This window comes from Anser anser (assembly GCF_964211835.1).
Source record: "Anser anser genome assembly, chromosome: 1".
NCBI classification, from domain to species: domain Eukaryota; kingdom Metazoa; phylum Chordata; class Aves; order Anseriformes; family Anatidae; genus Anser; species Anser anser.
The window spans coordinates 198445284-198462758 of NC_139720.1; the positions used below are offsets into that span (position 1 = coordinate 198445284).

General features: G+C 40.5%; 1 long non-coding RNA gene across 1 annotated transcript; it reads right to left on the bottom strand.

The window, feature by feature from the left end:
• Window positions 1–9099: 9099 nt before the first annotated feature.
• Window positions 9100–16961, bottom strand: LOC310892203. The gene is made up of 3 exons (XR_014577943.1): window positions 16159–16961; window positions 10991–11089; window positions 9100–10635 (listed from the first exon to the last, which is right to left on the bottom strand). It is a non-coding gene; the product is annotated as an uncharacterized lncRNA (long non-coding RNA).
• Between the last annotated feature and the right edge of the window lie 514 nt (window positions 16962–17475).

Below are 17475 nucleotides of genomic sequence, written 5' to 3' on the forward strand. Positions count from 1 at the left end.
AAACCAAGCAGGCTGAATATCTTTTGTCCTTGACAAATCCATACCAGTGGTTTAGTATTCCATTTTCTACAGTTTTTCACTTTCTCGGAGTCTTTTGTTTCTTAATAATATCCCCACTGTTCCCTTTGTCTTTCCTTTGTCTGTTACTTTATTTATGTTACTTTATTTATGAAACTTGCCAATATCACTCTTTATGCCACATTACATCCCCTTACATCTTAGCTTTTATTGATATGTCCTTGGTCTCTTATGTTCATCCTGGCTTTCACTTTTTGTATGATTCATTCTTCACTCTTCTTCAAGTAATTGAAGAGCTCTTGATGCAGTCATAATGGTCCCTGCTACTCTGTCTGTCTTTTGCTGTAGAATAGTTTGGTTTACAAAATAATCTTTCAGTAAACCTACCTGTACTCCTTTGTTCTGCAAATTCTTTCAGAAAATGACTTACCATCTCTTTGTTTGCTGAAATCTGCTTTTCTGAGCACTGTTGCCCTATTCAATTACTTTTGCAATCTTCCTTTCATTAGAATAATGACATTTGTCATTTAGTGATCACTCCCTAAAGGTAACTCTTAATTATTTCCCAGTAGCTAGAGCCATATCTAAAAGAAGTACTGCTGTGAAGGAAGAGACTACTCTCTAAAAAAAAAATTGTCCATGGTATGTTCAAAGGATTTAACAGATTTTTCATCAAACAACAAAAAAAACATAAAAACTTCATCTTTTTAGTACTCTTTTAAGCAAAATATATTTCTGTTAAATTTGTATGTAACACTAAGATGCATGGTTCTGCAGGTGCATTGAGATGTGGTCTGTAATTCCAATGAAGAAATAGCCTGGAAAAAAGAATCCTGGAAAAAGCTATTTTTTTTCAATAAATACAAGTGCATTATTCTATACTTAGGTGCAAATACAGAGCAACTGCTTAAACAGTTTTATGTGTAATCTTGAGATTATAACAGATTCACCAGCTGAAATTTACTTACCAACGGTATGTCATTGCTAAAATCTCATTTTGTAGCAGCTCCATAACTCCATTATATTAGTAAACTCTGGTCTGGCCTATTTTGTCCTGTTCTCAGGTATGGTGTTCAAAGAAGGATGTGGACTAAGTGGTGAGAGAGAAACAGGGATCAGAGATCTAGGAAACAAGAGCAAAGGAAGGCAGTGTGTGTTGTATATAGAGAGAATACTGAGAGGTGATCCAAGTCTACTGCAAAGAGGAGGGAAGTATTTGTTTTCCTTGTTCACTTTAGACAGACAAAAGGTAATTGGTTTAAATTGCAGCATGAGAGATTCAAGCTAGGGAAAAATGGCTAGTGATAAGAGCAATTAAGTGTTGGAATAGTGTTTCATTTTATTTGTAAAAGCTATGAATAATAGAGCACTTACATTTTTTCCTAGAAAATCGTCTGGTACATACTTGTCCCTAAATAAGTCAATTGTGTGTAAAGTAGAAAATCTCTCAAGAAAATTTCTCCTGGCTTCATATCAGGCTATGATATCTCTAAATTGCACCGTCTCTCTGAATTGCTTCATTTTTTCTTATATTGATAGTTCCTAGCAATAGGAAATTTATCGGATTCTATAAGAACTGAAAACATAATTGAGATCCTAACATCTGTGTTGCAAGTCTGTGAGGTCTTGGCCATCCCCACTTTTATATATTTTTTCAAAGGTTAAGCTTAGTTAGGCCTACTTGAAAGCCTGTTGAAGTTAAAGTAAGTTCTGATTATTTTTATTGGGCTTGAATTAGATTCATTTGAATTTAGCTTTGTTAAATATCTATTACTTTGTTTTTGTCATTCTAACTGCAAATATTCAGAGTAAACTGTCTTTGCCAAAAGATGATTTAGTTTGGCATTTGCAGCTGAAGTTATTGGGTTAGTGGAAAAAAAAAATCTATATATTTTCTGCAGATATAAAGATTTTTTTTTTCTTTCAAGAATTAAAATTTCTATTTAGAAAATACTTCAAATTTGCTCTTCCATATATTTAAGTTGCTGCAGACAGAGAATTCTCTATGCCTTGAAACTCTGTCAGGGCAGTTGGTTGCCAAGACAGAGATGTTTTCATTGTTATATATATATATTTATATATATATATATATGTATGTTTATATATATATATATGTATATAAATATTCTGTATATTTGCGTGCTTGTAGTCTAATTACAGAATCACAGACTCACAAAATCACAGAATGGTTGAGGTTGGAGGGGACCTCTGGGTCCCTCTGGTTCAACCTTTGCTCAAGCAGGGACGCCCAGAGCAGCTTACCCAGGACCATGAACAGGCAGTCCAGTATAACACAACACAAATATTTGAATGGCTTTTACCCTAGACTCCTGTCTGAAAATCTCTTAAAAGTTACTGTGTGGTAAGTTCAGATGTCTTTTATGAGGATCTTGCAGTTTCACAGGCTCTATTTTGAAAGATGGACTGCTGTGCTTTGATAACGTCTGTCATGCAGGGTATTAGAAAAAAACAGTGACTGTAGTAAGTAGTCAGCCTACACAGACACGGCTTTGCATTATCAGTACTGTGAGAAAGTAGTGTACCATTCTGAAAGAGAGCTGAGGCAGTTGACTTAAATGGCTTGTTCAAAGTGTAACTGGGTGTCTGGGACAGAGAGTGGAGCTAACTCATGTTCTTTTTAGAGTCAGGTTTAGAATTACAGCTTCTAGATCATTATTTTCTCCTGTTCTGTTGGACAGTTGAGTACGGGGTTTGGTGAACATGATTCTTTGCTAAGAGATTAGTATTGGGGATAAATAGTACAGTTTTCACTCAACTGCTTAAACTGATGTAATTCCCTACAAATGGAGAACAGGTTCTCTTTTATGAAAAAAAAAATAAAAAAAAACCAACAATTGCATAAACCTAATGAAAAGAACCACAATCATAAAGTATTGTGATAACAGAAACTTGGAAAACCAGTCTGAGGTCTGAGTGAAATAGTAATGGCCATGATGAAACAATATCCTCTAGCCAGTAGATCTTCCAACCACATAATTCAGGTCTTCTCTAAAAAAAGCATACCCGTATGACTTCAAATTGCCAAGGCAGAGATATGACAAAGTCCAAACAGAACCAGAGATGGACATATGCCAAAGAAACAGTATTTCACAGGCAAAAATCAAGAAGACGTGACAATCTGCAGTACTTCTGCCAACAGGCTGTCTTCCTCACTTAATTCAAAAAGTAAACCTCTCTGTGGGTTCCAACAGCAAGGAGATGTCCCAAACTTGGTGTCTGGTGCAATGTTATGTGAAGCATAAAATGTTGATTGGGAACTTTGTAGACAGAAGTAGGTCACATCATCTGGCTATTTAACAGGAAACTCATTAAAGGTAAGTTACTTCACATTGGAATCTTCCTCCCCTCCCACAAAGAGGTGTTTTCATTATACCTAAACATCTTTGCCTGAGGTGTGATCTCTATCACATCATAGGCTTTGTTAGGATTTACTCTCTGCGTTGGAGACCTTAAATATGGGGAAGCAGAATGCTGAGTCAGCAGTATTTTCACACACCTGCAGATCTCTTGCTTTCTAGTTGGTACTTGCCTATCCTATCCCACTTCTTTGTAAATCACTGCCCGCTCTACCATTGATTCATTTTAGAGCTGCATCTTTAAATTTGATGGATTTTTTTTTTTTGTATAGATATATGGATCTGTGCTTTTGTAGTAGCTTAATTCACATCTAAAATATTTGGAATGATGGCACTTTTACTTCAGTATAGATGTTCAACTCTGCCTAGGCAAACTAAACAACACAGACTTCTATTTCCACATCTGTTTATGTCACTTGTCTGTAATCTCTTTATTCTCACCTCTCTGACTTGACTTCAGCTATAAACTGTTGCAGTCAAGGATTGTCTCCTTGCTGTGGATGTGTGTGGGATGCTTATAACAAGAAAGGGTTGTAAGTGCTATAACAGTATGAGCAAACAACAACCCTGGATTTAACTCATCTGCTTTATCATATATTTACAAAACAACTCATTTTCCTGGAACTGATTTAATCATGCTAGTGTTTGTTCCACAAAGGATAAATTTTGTGCTGATTCAAAAAGCATTTAAAATTCGCAAATGTTTTCTTGTATTCTGGTTAGGATTTTCCAGAGAAATTCTGAAGAGCAAATGGACAAAAATGACTCCAAGCTCTTTTCTAAAGCTTTCAGACTTAAGAAAAATCTCAAGTTTTCCTGGAATAAAGTGAGCAGCTGACTGTTTAAAGTATTCGACCCATATAAAAGTTACTGTGTTTTTCAGAATGCTTCATGCATCACATCTCAAATGCAGGGTAAAAACAAACAAACAAACAAAAAAGCCTGCAACAGCTCTCTGAAAGCCATGCAGAGAACACAATGGAGTGCAGGTTGACATCAGATCCCCTTGTACAGGATGTCTGTAATTTTGCAAATGCGTTGTGGGGTTGCAACTACATGAAGAAGAGGGAAGAATTGCATCCTGAAGAGAGAATTAAAAGTTTAAAGCTGTTTAACCTTAGGACAGCTTGGAAGTCTTTTTCAGAAAACATTCTGTCAGTTTGAACTATTGCCTAAGAAAGGGGAAAAAATAGTCCCTTTTCCTTCCTTTATTTTATAGTAAGACTAGTTCCACTGTTTTCCTACAGCACTTGGTTGGGTCTGTAGTTGTTACACAAGTTTACAGTGCCATACACAAATATGGATAATCTGACATCTGAGCTGACATCTACAGCTAGCCCATGGCTACATGATACTGCCCTTTCCTTTGCCCTTGCCTTCATCTGACCCAAAAGGATCAGGGAAGACACATTACCACACAAGTAACCCTAGAATGATGACACTAGTGCCAGGGAAAGGTATGGGGAAATGAGATAATGTTGGAGTGCTGTAATGCATTAATTTAGCTGAGCCATCGATCTGTGTTGCTTGCTATAAAAACACATTACTGATTATTTCCATAAGGGTTAGCATAGAAGCAACTATAGGGCTGCTTTGCCTTGCCAAATGATGACAGTTTGGGTATGTGCACAAACCAAACCAGAGGTCCTCGGAAAATTTTACTGAAGGAAACATAAGCACCAATTTAGGCGAGAGTTTTGAAGACTGCTTTGTAGGACTTGTATACTAAAATACTGTTGGGCATCTTCTATGTTTGGACCATAGGAAACTTCACTGCTGAAATGTAGGTGTTTCCTGCAGGACCAACTAAGCTTTTAGATTAGTTTTCCTAAGGTGGTGTATATGGTTACCTCAATTTTTATCCTGTTACTTGATGCTTCTAGACATTAAGCTAGGGTAGTGACCTCTCCATTCATTTTAGTGATAACACACACAATCATTTACCCTATTTTTTTCAGTCAATATTAAAAAGGCTTGCTTAAAATGTCTTTATGGTTTTAATGTTTTTAATTTACTTAATGTATCCTAAATCTACTTGATTTAGATCAGATACTATATTGTTTTTTTTGTTGGTTTAAACAAACAAACATAGAAAAGATGACAAATATATACTCTCTTGAAAAAGGATACGTTACATAGAAAAGTGAAGTCAAGCTGGTTTTGGCTTCTGTTACATAAAAAAAAAAAATTTAGTAAAAACTGTAGGCTGCTCTTGCAGAAACGTGATTTCTATAACTCTAGGGAGTTTACTTCTTATTTTGCTATAATAATCAGGCAAAACTATAAAGAATCTGTGTGCCTGAAACTAGTTTTAGTGCCATTGCTCTTTGACAGTTACCCATGAAATGCAGGGGATGAACATAATTCTGCTAAATTAGATTCAGTGTTTCAGGTAGTCCCTTTCTTACAGCTGTTGGCATTTTCTCACTTCCTTAAATTAAATGCAATATTTAGTTCTGGAAGTCAGTCAGCTTGGCCAGCATGTATCAAACAAGTGATCACCCGTGGAAAAAAGATAGCAAGTGAATACAGACAACAGTTCACACAAATTGGAAAGAAAATAATTATATTCTAACTCAAGAAAATATAAAAGATGACCCTTGGGCAAGATAAACTAGGAATATGGCTGTTTCTACTGCTGTATTAAGGAAGCATGTTCATTTGTGCCTTACAAATATATGCGGCAATGATATGTTATTTCTGTTGGTATGAATGCAAGACACCATAACATCTGAAGCTTCTTTATAGCCAAATTCAGCAGATTTCATTCAAAACAGAAAGATAATGCAATCTACTCTGTAGCTGTAAGCCATGCTGAGTTAATATTTATTAATTTGCTAAGTTCTGCTGGATTTAATATATTTATTTGAGTAGATTTAAGAATGTGGAATTAGGGATGCAGTACTTGCTAAATTAAAGTTCTACTGTGTTCAGAATCACTCAAATTTTCAGAAGAGATAAAAGCTGAGATAAAGTCTCCAGGATTAGGTTATAAATGTATATTTCTGTACAAAGTGTATGGAAAGAGAGCAGATCACAGCTACCACATTTTTCTTAACATGGCTGTTTGTGTGTGACTAGTTACGTAGCATAGACAGAGACTTTAATCTTTCATAGCAAATCACTATGTGCTGAGGTCCAAGCCATCTTCTGGAAAACAGAAAGTAGTAAACAGCATTAGAGGTCCATGGGTCAAGCCCAGGATCTCACACTGAGAGCTCCTTTCCCACGGATGGCCTGGAAGGTACCTCTGCAAATCAACTGGTCAACACACCCCTGTTTAAACCAGTCAACCACAGCAGGTTGTTCAGGGCTGTGGTCTGGGTTGTGAGTATCTCCAGCGATGGACCCTCCACAGTCCCTCTTGGAAATGTTTTCCAGTAAAAATATCTCTTCTTACGTTTATATGGAATTTGCTGTATTTCAGTTAGTGCCTCTGGTCCTGTCATAGGACACCACTGAGAAAAATGTCCAATTGCTTTTTATACCCCTATCAGGTATTGCTAAAATCCACATATTGCTGAAATCCCCTGAGCCTTCTCTTCTCTGGGCTGAACAGTCCCTGCCCTCTCAGCCTATTGTATGTCAGATACTGTAAGCCCTTAATCATTCTGGTGGCCCTTCTCCAAGCTCTCTACACTATTTCCATGTCTCTCCAACATGCTTGGAAAAGTTTTTGAGCATTATTTGCTCTGTCACCTTCCTAAGGATTGGGGGAGGCTGACCAGCATGCAACTGGCATTCTTAAAAATAGAAGTGACATTTGCTTTCTTTCTGTCCTCAGGAAACACCATCCCACCCAATTCCAGACTCCAAATCAAAGTCACCAGACATCCAGAGTTGCCTCACAATGTCATCAGCCAGCGCTGATGGGCACATCTCTACAACTTCGTGAGGAGGGAAGTGCAGAGGGAGGCGCTGGTCTCTGCTCCCTGGGAACCAATGGCAGGATGCTCAGGAATGGCACAGAGCTGTGCCAGGGGAGGGTCAGCCTGGGCATGAGGAAAATTTTCTGTACTGTGAAGGTGGTCACTGGAACAGGCTTCCTAGCAAAGTGGTTGATGCCCCATGTCTGCCAGTGTTCAAGAAGCATTTAGATTATTATTGAGAGCAACCCTGAGGAGAAGAACCTGGGGGTGTTGGTTGATGTGAAGCTCGACATGAGCCAGCAATGTGCACCTGCAGCCCAGAAAGCCACCCATGTCCTGGGATGCATCAAAAGCAGCATGGGCAGCAAGTGGAGTGAGGTGATTCTCCCCCTCTGCTCTGCTCTCATGAAACCTCACCTGGAGCCCTGTGTTCAGCTCTGGGGCTCCCAGCACAAGAAAGACATGGATGTATTAGAATGAGTCCAGAGGAGGGATACAAAGATGATCACGGGGCTGGAGCACATCTATGAAGACAGGCTGAGGGAGTTGGGGTAGATTTAGCTGAGATAATGAGGAAATTTTTTACTCTGGGTGTGATGTGGCACTGGCACAGGGTGCCCAGAGAGGCCGTGGATGCCCCATCCCTGGAAGTGTTCAAGGCTAGACTGGAAGGGGCTTTGAGCAACCTCATCTAGCGGGAGGTGTCTCTGCCCATGGCAGGGATTTGGAATTGCATGGGCTTTAAGGTCTCTTCGAACCCAAGCCACTTTATGATTCTATGATAATGCCCTCAATAACATGCTTTAATGTTTGGTTATCCCTGAAGAGGTCAGGCAGTTGGAATTGATAATGTCAGTAGGTCCCATCCAACTCCTCCTTTCCTCTGCTCGCCTCGCCTCGCCTCCCCTCCCTTTTTCCACTTTCTGTATGCTTACTTTTAATAGATTATTATTATTTTATCAATCTCAGGCTGGAATCTCCAGTCTCTGATTGATTTATTGATTTTATATCCAAAAATGCCATTTCAGGTTAATTAATTTGAAAATATATTCTCTGGTTTATTCAGAGGACATTTTGAACAAGTAATTACATTGAGGAGAACATTTATCTCCATGTACTGGGAGAAAACAGTCTCGTCTCTACAAGAGCTACATTAATGCTGTGAATGTCACACCTTCTTGGAATGTTAACAAAGAATATGAATTTACCATAGAGATATACATCACCTTCCAGAAAAATATACGTTTTTCTCATTTTCTGAAAAATGTCAGATGATTTAGAAAAGAGTAACCATCACACCAAGTAAAGAAGCACTTTTTAGTGTACTGCTCTTATGATCTTTACCACGGAAAACCAAAAGGTTAGAACCATAAAATTAAAGCATGCCATAAAACAAACCCCTGTGTTAGCAACATGTTTTCCAGCTGTCTTCACTAACTGATTTTTGTAGCTCTAGAAAATAAAAGATGTGGGACAGCAAATGAGCTCTACACAGATTTACATTTCATGTGTTTCCATTCTAAAAGCTCTGCTGATTCAGCTACCAAACCTGTAATATACTGCAGTAATTGTATACAAAATTGCTGCTGTGCTGGCATGATTTTGCTGCTTTTGGTTTACATGTTTAACGTTTTCTGTTTTCTTTGGTATCTCAATGCTATGTTTAATATAAAGAAGTATTCCTACACAAGAAGAAACAAAGTCCCACTAGAATTCTGTGTATCCATACAGACCTGAAGGACCACTGTGTGGTGACACTCCAGTGTGGGCCATGTTCCTTATATTTTCTTTGTTACACTGAGAATGGCTGCTTTTGACTGTCTCTTGTTGCCTTTTCATGTCAGGCTTTTTATATCTTCAGTCATCACTTACACAGTCTTATCTGCTTACTATCTATGAGGTTAACAGTTGTGGGTCTCACAATTTACATGGGAGGCTGCCAAGAAATCTGACTCATTTAGGAATTTTGGCTTTTTTTTTTTTAATGGCTTCTATTACTGTAATATCTGCATAATCTTCTCCAGAGTTTTTATTTCCAGTTTCTGTATTTCCCCACAACAAACAAGAACTGGAGATTCTTCATCGTCATTGATCATCTGCCTCTCTAGCATGATAGAGGGAAATCTTGATGGATCAAAATAAGATGGTGTCAGTTTCCTCTTGAAGCAGATGGTTACTGCATTTTCTGCTGAAAGTGTTAGAATTATAAACCACATGGTAAGAAACATTTACTGTTCCTTTCTGAGAAATATGGTTCATCTGAATGTATCCTTTTAAGGGACACAACTGTTACACAGAACTATTTCCCAAGATCTTGGATCCCCAACTGAACAACAGTGCCCTGACAGTCTTCAAGGTTCCAGGGTTCATGCCAAATCTCCCAACACTCCCCGCAGATTTAGGCAGCCATGTGCCTTGCCATCTGAATCTAAGATCTCCTGCTCCAATTATTCTTGCCATGCTCCCCTAGTAGCTGCTTCTCCTCTCCTCATTCATAGCCATGAGCCTGGTGTCCACCTCACCTACCTCCCCTGACCTTTCAGTTGACAGGAAGACATACCTTTCCTCTCACACCAAAGCTCCCTGAGGGCTGCTATGAAGCTCCATCAGTCATTACAAAGCCAAGAGGCAGGCCCTGATTGTCAAGAGGACCACAGAAACCAATAGATAGACTGTGAAGGAGGCTGGTGTGTTGACAGACAAGTGGGCACACTCATCTGGCACAAAATGTAGATGTGATCTAAATGGGAGTAGCTTGATCTTTTCCATCCATGTGTAGGTGAAGGAAGTGGTGTCATCCAGCTGGAGGCTGTGTTGGATGTCTAGCAGGAACTGATTGTCTAATTTCCCTAAGGATGCACTTTGTGCGTAGATACCTGTCCTATCTCTGTATTCCCATTAATCCAGGTTTTGATAAAATCTCTGTCCAGGAATAGGCACTTGCGAGAATCCAAATTGCTGAGGAAGGCTGATGCATGCTGGCAGAACTGGTACTTCCTGGTATTAGAGCATTTACAACAACAATATTAGCAACTCCAATTGAATCTTGAGATGGAGTGGGTGATTTGGCGGGGCTCAGTGACCTCAATAACTCTCTGATCCCAAGCTTGAAAAGAGAATTGCCACTCTGCTGGTGTCTGTGAGGTAGATGAAATTTCAGGGGCTGGATTGGTACCTCCAGCAGGAACACACAGTGCCTGCTTTCTTTATTCTCAAATCTCAGTCCTTCTCTGTCCCAATCTAAGGTAAAATGCTGGAGGAAAAGCAATGAGAAAACAGATCTTTGGTCAAGTTCTTGTATCCATCCCTAGTTTAGTCACTGCTATATACTTGGATTCAGGGTTCGTAGTCTTACTCCTGAAGTTGTGCAACTGAAAATTAAGAAGCAGAAAAATGCAAAGTAAGCCCATTAACCTGCCCATGAATTTCCAGACCCCTCTACTCTTCTACCTTTAATCTGTCTTCCTGAAATTTTTTTTACTTGTATACAAAAATCTTAACTGTAGTCCAGTCACCTGTTTGTTCCTTTCTCAGATTATAAGAACTTCTCTTCTCAGCTCAAATACAGACATCCCCAATCCCTGCCTCCCAAAACAGCTTTATTCCGTGAAGTCTCTGCCCATGTTGGTTTGAGCTCCTGTCTTTAAGGCAATTAGTCAGTTTTTCTCAAGCACACTCATATTTTTCAGGTTTAACAAAGCAAGTGCCCGTTACTGTTTTACTAACCATGGGGTAAGAAAAAGCTGTAAACTCCTCATCATGTTTTCCAGTCACTGACGTGACACTCTGGTGCACTATTCCAGTTGGCAACACGTGCCTGCAGATCTGAGGAGATAAATCAGAGCACATTACCATTATTTCTCTAATGCATCATTGCTTAAAACCTGAGGGGGAGGGAGCCCTCTCCTTCAGTATTAGCTACTGATTTCAACAATAGGAGGCTAGGATAAGATCAAGAATTTAGTCCTTTAAGTGAAATTTTAATTTATAAATCAGAAGTGTGTTTGGTACATATCCAAAAGAGACTAAAGTCAAGTAACCTGTCTTTACATTTGCAAGTGTTCCTAGTGACTGTGCACCATCCTTCTTAGTACTTGATTTTTCCATGATACAAATGTTAGTGCCTTGAGAGACCTAAAATACCTTAACTGCCCTGACCAGCCTCACCAGGGACCTTCACCCACACTTGCTGCCTACTGGTCTAGGAGCTCCTCTTAAGCTCATGCACAGGCAGCCAGTTCTTGCTTGAGCTGTATTATAGGTTATGGCCTTGTTATTTTTGGATAGACTTAGACCTATATTGTAGGTTGGTTGTCTCCTGTGCTGTCTTCTGGATGGACTTCAGACCTTTTAGCCTGTCTCCACTCTGGTGCTGTCTCTGCTGCTTCTGACTGAGCTATCTGGATGGGCGGTGGGCCTTGCTGCACTGGGGACTGCTGATGTTATCAGCCCCTGCTCAGACTGCCCTGTGCAGGTGCCACAGCTCTGTGTCCTGGCGGGTGAGGGCACTGCCTGTGCTATGGTCATCCTCTGCTCTGGCTTATCCTTCCCCCAGGGGCAGGCCTGTTCTTGCTGCTTCCCCAGTGAGGGTATGGCTGCAGCTTGCTCTCTGCTACCATGGTGGTCACCAGACCCAACGTGAAGGAAGCACAGCCAGTTTGGGTGGAAGAACAGGACAGTCCCTCTCGCCTGGCAGCTTGGAGTTAAGCTGATTTGAATGTGGGGCGAGTTTATGCCTGAGATGTCTTATTCCCACCACAATCATTTTTCTAGGATTTATCTTCAGAAAACCACTATTTCATCCTGTGCTTTGAACTACATGGTCTCTTGTTGCTTGAAGTGACTGAAAATCTATATTGAGTTTCCTGAGCTGGTGATTTAGGGGTACAGTGGAGGCATAGCTTGAAAAATGTTGAGAAATGTCCAGGTAGAGTTTAGAGGTGACCTTAAGCAGGTTCTTCAATTAGTCAGATTACACTGAGAGAAAACTGACATTTTTTGGTGTTTTCTTCCTCCCTTTACCCATCCTGTGAAGTCAGGCATGTATACTGACATCTTTGAGTTGCCATTTGGACTTTTTTTTCTCTTTGCCATGATCATTATAGTTTTCTTTTCATTAGATCAGTATCACTCTGCTCAGTTGACTGGGAATTTCCCTCAGGAGTATGCCTTGCCAAGAGCAATATTATTTCATGACTGATTTACATGAGAACAGGTTTTTCAGGTTCTTGGTTGTGAGCTGTGTGGAAATATGTAGATTGGAAATATGTAGATTGGAAAACTGCAGATTTTTAAGTAGAAAAATTCTGCAAGTTCATTTTTTTTTTTTAACAGGTACTTCTACTCCACCTTTGATTGCTAGTCAGCAGTGCAACTAGGGGCTGTGGCTAGCATATGGAATAGATAGTTCCAGAGTGCTTTATCTCCCTGGGGAGCACTGCACAACTAATTTTAAATAGTTGTTTAAATTACAAGATGAAAAATAGAAATGTTTCCTGTTTCTCTTCTGTAGAGTGGGAAAGGGGCAGTTTTATCGAAATTAGGAACGTTTGTGACTTGAATTCTGTTCTCCCCCAAAATAATACTCTGCACGTGGAAATTTGTATTTAGAAGAGTACAGAAATGTTGCTTAAACTGTGTGAAGAGTCTTGAATATACTCATCAGGCAGGGTGACTTGTAATGCAGTAGAAGATGACAGCCACATAAAAGAAAATAAAGTTTCTTAGTCTTGTTAGATAGCTAAAGAAGGGATAAGATGAATATCTTCTGATATGTCTACATCTTGTCCCAGGGCCTGCTAGACAGCATCCTTGTGCACTTGAGAGTGCATAAGTCTCTTTGCAGTTGAAGTCTCTCCTCTTTTCTAGTTCTGAGCTTGTGGCAACTGCTGTGAAAAGCTCTGTCACTCACTCTTACAGGCTAAACTCTAACCCAAGGAAACAGGACACAGTTGTGGCTGGCTGAGTCTGTAGCTCAAGACTTAAAACTAACTGTATGAAGTTGCACAAGCACTACTAGCAGAACTATAACCCCAGATCAAGGCATGTAACTGAATATCCATGTTTGAAAAGCCCAGCTAGTGTAATCAGGAATGTAATTATGCAAGCAGATTTGGGTGTACACCTTTTAACACCAGCCAGCAAGGCTGCATTTCCAGTACTTGCTCCCCTTTGTGGAAACCTGTGGCAATTGGGGAATTAAACATTATCATATTTATTCAATTCAGATTTCTGGGTCACTTTGAAGAACCACATCTGAAACTCACAAGGTTATATTGAAGAACTGTATCTTTTACGAAAAGGTAAGCTTCCAGCTTGCTTTTAATCAGTCAATACATGAAAACAGTTAAAACCTGATATGTAAGTAATTTCACAATTGAAGTAAACAACTGGTTGGGTACTGGAACAGTCTCCCCAGGGAAGTGGTCAAAGCATCAAGTCTACCAAGCTCAAGAAGCATTTGGACAATGCTCTCAGACATATGGTTTGATTTTTTTTAAATTTATTTTTTGGGGGTGGTCCTGTATGGAGCCAGGAGTTGGACTTGATCCTTATGGGTCCCTTCCAACTTGGGATACTCTATGAACATGTAATTAAATGATTAATATTGCTGAAATAGGCCTTTTGCTTGCTTTAATGAAATCATACAGCCATTGACTTCAGTGCAATTCTTTTCCTGCTTTGTAGGCATATTTTACTTAAAGTTTTAATGTGCCTATACATTTAACTGTCTAAATGTCAGTTTTATAGTATTTCAGTATATGCATAATAAATAGGAAAAACTTAAAAAACATAGCTCTTAATAAAGTAAGTATTGCATATCACATTCTACTTAAATACTAGGGATCTAATATTTATGTTGAAAACACTAGAATTCATACTCAAATATTTATTAAGCTTTTCAAACATACTCCTCCAACGTGAGTGAATTACTGTTTGTGACAGAAATGCTAGGCTTCATTTTGTATTCACATAACCCGGTCCTAAAATGCCCTCTACTGGTCACTGTCAGCAGCCAGCCAGCCAGGCAAAAGTAAGGTTGCGAAATCTGATGTGAAAATGCTACATCAGCAGCACAGTTTCCGGCTTTTGAAGGAATATATTTGTCCTTTAAAATCTATAATTGTCATATGAAACAGTTTAAAAGGGAAAAATAACGAGTGCTAGTTAGAATTTTAAATATTTTTCTAAATAAATTTATTTTCTTGTACTGGAAATAAAACATTTTTAGCTGACATCCTCTTCTTTCCCCATTCCAGGCCACAAATATCATTATGTTACTGAAGCTAACAGGTATGCTGGGAGAAAAATGACAAACTCTAAAGTTGATATTGCAAACTTGTAGAGTGATGAAAAAACAAAAATATACCAAACAGAAATAAAATTATACACGAGAGAGAAAAGTTTCACCACTGGTGCTCAGTGATCTGTCAGAGTTGCCTTTCTTCCCCCAGCCTGATTATGATATATTTCTAAGATCACTGAAGTAGAAGGGAGTAGAGGGGACCTAAACTGCTTTGTGTTGTACTGATGGAGGAATTAATTCCCTTGCTGCAAAGACCCCTAATGGTGTCCTGGGCTGCATTAGGCAAAGCAGAGGCAGCAGATCAAGATGATGAAGGGACTGGAGCACCTCTCCTAGGAGGAAAGGCTTAGAGAGCTGGGTCTCTTCTGCCTGGAGAAGAGGAGGTTCAGGGGGATCTCATCAATATCTATAACTCCCTAAAGGGAGGGTGCAAAGAGGACGGAGCCAGGCTCTTGTCAGTGGTGCCCAGTGCCAGCACAAGAAGCAACGGGCAGAAACTGGCAGACAGGAGGCTCCCTCTGACCAACAGGCAGCAATTCTGTGCTGAGTGGGTGATAGAGACCTAGCACAGGTTGCCTGGAGAGGCTGCGAGCTAAATTTCTGTTAAAAATATCTGTACATTTCACATTCCTTTTCTTACCAGAAACTATGAAACTGGTAAAGCATGCTGAAACCAGGTGAAGTTGTAACATCATATTTTGAATACATTGTTTTCAGATACATTTCTGTTTCATGGAAGTGTGTTCATGTAATGTCTTCATCTGTTTAGTTCCTAGTTTTGTAAGCCTCAGTGAGTTCTGTAGAACTGTGGTGTAACACCAATTTAGATTCAACATCTGTGGAAGCATCAAGTCTTTTTTTTTTTTTTTTCTCTACACTGTTTTGAGTGTGGAGCATTCTCATCTTTGAGAATGCTGATACGTTGGCCATCATGTCAGAATCCACATTTTTCAGGCCCCTTAATGACAGTGAAAATTAAGAATATATGAAGTCACAGCTAGCTGTATCAGGTAATACTCCATTCTCACATTAAGCTGTCTACTTTATTCCAGACTCATTCACCCCACTGAAAGCTTCTAATACGGTTACTGTGTGTTTGTAGGCAGTTTTGGAGGGACACATCCCATCTTTTAAATTTAACAGCATCTATGAACACTGGAACATAAGATTTAAGTTACATGTTTGTTACTGTAGGCAACTGGTAGCACAAATTTCTGTACTCATGCAAATCCTGACATTGTCTCCAAAGCTTTCAGGATCTAAACCTATTGATTGACTACTGCACTTGGTCTTTTGTTTGTTTGTTTGTTTTCTGAAAGGATGTGTACTTTTTTATGGTTCAATAGGTAGGAAATCAGTAGGGCTAGAACTTCAGGAGTGCCGAAATACTGCTTTGTGAGGCTGAGAAGAGAGGAATGTTAACAAGGGTCGAGATAAGGACAGGGAGATCACTCAACAGTTACCGTCATGGGCAAAACAGACTCAGCATAGGGAGATTAATACTATTTATTGCCTATCTCCAGCACACTAGAACAGTGAGAACTAAAAGCAAACTAAAAACACCTTCCCGCCATACACCCTCTCCTACCTCTTCCCCCCAAGTGGCGCAGGGGAATGGGGAATGGGGGCTGCGGTCCGTCCACGGTGCTTCGTCTCCACCGCTCCTTCTCGGTCACTCTGTGCCCCTGCTCCCCGTGGGGTCCCTCCCACGGGATGCCGTCCTTCCCGAACTGAGCCTGGGGGGCTGCCCACAGGCTGCAGCTCTTCCAGAACTGCTCCCACACGGCTCCGTACCACGGGGTCCATCCCCCAGGAGCAAACTGCTCCAGCACGGGTCCCCCACGGGCGGCAGCTCCCCCCAGACCCCTGCTCCTGCGTGGGCTCCTCTCCACGGGCTGCAGCTCCGGCCCGGGGCCTGCTCCTGCGGGGGCTCTCCATGGGCCGCAGCCTCCTCCAGGCCACATCCACCTGCTCCACCGGGGGCTCCTCCACGGGCTGCAGCGTGGAGATCTGCTCCGTGTGGGACCCGTGGGCTGCAGGGGGACAGCCTGCTCCACCAGGGGCCTCTCCACGGGCCGCAGGGGAACTTGTGCTGCGTGCCTGGAGCACCTCCTGCCCTCCTGCTGCACTCACCTTGGGGGCTGCAGGGCTGCTTCTCTCTCAGCTCTCACCCCTCTCTCCCAGCTGCTGTAGCACAGCAGATTTTCCCTTTCTTCAATCTGCTCTGCTAGAGGCCCAACCATTGTCACTTACTGGCTCAGCTCTGGCCAGCAGCAGGTCCCTTTGGCTTGGCTCTGGCGAGCAGCAGGTCCCTTTTGGAGCTGTCTGGAGCTGGCTCTGATCTGACATGGGGCAGCCCCTGGACTCTGCTCACAGAAGCCACCCCTGCAGCCCCCCTACTACCAAAACCTTGCCACGTAAACCCAGTGCATCATTTGCATCACAGACATCATAAAGATTCTTCCTTTAATATTTGGTTATTGTTTGCAATAGTAAAATATTTACAGAACAATTAAAGGCTAGAGGTTTTAACAGCATAACATACTGATCTACTTAAATATTCTACCTTACAATGTACTTAGAGTGTTTGTGTTGCTCTGTTCCTTAGGCCAATAGTAATAGTTGCAGTACTTTTGTATTTGTCATAAGACACTAAATTTTTTTTTTTCCCCAGTCATTAAAATTTTGGCCTAGTAAGATCAGAAAGAATTCAGACTTATAGAAATAAGTAAATTAGGAGCTGTCCTTCTTGTAGTATATCATTGAGTAGATGGCTGTAAATAGATTTTCATTGACTGGGAGTCCTCATGATATGACTGAGCTGGTTGTCTAATATTGTCTGCTTGTCATCGATCAAATTATTTTGTGATAAACTTGTTCAGTTCTATCAGTATTACCCAATACT